This window comes from Barbus barbus, assembly GCF_936440315.1.
Source record: "Barbus barbus genome assembly, chromosome: 47".
In the NCBI taxonomy this organism is placed as follows: Eukaryota; Metazoa; Chordata; class Actinopteri; order Cypriniformes; family Cyprinidae; genus Barbus; species Barbus barbus.
The window spans coordinates 19,492,475-19,494,002 of record NC_136725.1 but is presented as its reverse complement, the minus strand read 5'-3'; positions in this window follow the sequence as shown (position 1 = coordinate 19,494,002).

Here is a 1,528-nt window from a genome sequence, read left to right as displayed (position 1 = left end):
TTTTCTGACAGTTTTTCCTGACATTTCTGGGAAAAAATTGCAGTTGAATTCAAGACATGCAATGATAATTGTGTTTGTATAGATATCAGTGTGGTTTGTATGTGTGAATGCTATTTTGTTTTTATCTGACACTGTGCAAATAGAACTGTATTAATCCCCCCAAAATCTGCTTAGCAGTCAATATATGGAAAATAATTGATTTTTATTTATTTCAAAAAGTAGTGGTAGTTATGATCAGGACTCATGTTAGTAAAACGGTCTATGTCAGTGTAAGTAAAAAAAAACAAAAACATGAATATATATTTTTATGATCTTTTTTGACAAGGGCATTGTTGTCCTGTAAGGACCTCCGTGAAGCTTTTTTAAATTGATGCACAAGGGTTAACATTCAGATTGAGAGCATATTGTTATGAAGAGCCTCGTTTGTGTCCCACAGAAGAAATAAACTCAAAAGATTTGCTTTTCTTCCTCACAAATGCTCAAATATCTCCTGCGACTGACATTCTCTTTAGTTTGAACATGAACTCTGTCCTACTGCTATGAGTCTAAATCCACACACACACACACACACGATGGTGATGGAGGGTCTCAGCAGCACAGTTTTGAAGTCTGATCTTGCAGACGTGGCCGCAGGTTTTTATTTACAGTTTACATTCATAAATACAGGGAACATTTACAGGCATTTACACGTGTGATGCATTCAGCGGGGTTTCATTTCTGTTTGAGTGTAAAGACAACGTGGAAAATCCGTAAGACTGAATCTGCAGAGCCGTGTTGAGTTTCTCTCAGTCTGTGAGTCTATCATCCTCTGATTCTCCCCAAACAAACACTAAAGCACCACCGTCTCATTATGAGCGTCACTGTGAGCCACATTCAGTCCAGAAGCACCGCTGAAAATGACACTGCTACACATCAGATGTGTCATCAGTCACTGGTATTCATCAAAATTAAAGAGTGAATTGGCCAAAACACAGGATATTCAACAGGAATCTCAACTGGAACGACAGGAAGAGGAATTTACTGAACCGCAATTTAAAGAAATTCAACACAACCGAGAAACTTCAAGAGTCCAGCATAACATACCAGAAATAAAGATCTGTGAGCTGCTTCATGCTGTTTGGTTCCAATTTGAAAGATTTTGGGGTAAATTAAGGCATTATTAGGGAAATGTGTGTGTGTGTATATATGTATATAGCCTGATCTGGCAATGTCCGGTGACTTGAGAAATAACTATAATCTACCTTCCCAAAAAAATTGGGGAAACAGATCAAATTGCATTTTTTTGTTACTATTACTACATATTAGTATTAATATTATTATCAAATTATAAAAATAAATTTAAAAAGGCATCACTGTAATACTACTGAACTTTCCTAATAATTTTAATGTATATAATAAATAAATAAATAAATATATATATATATATATATATATATATATATATATATATATATATATATATATATATATATATATATATAACAACAGTACATTTAAAATACTAATATTTATGGTTGTTTTTTTCTTT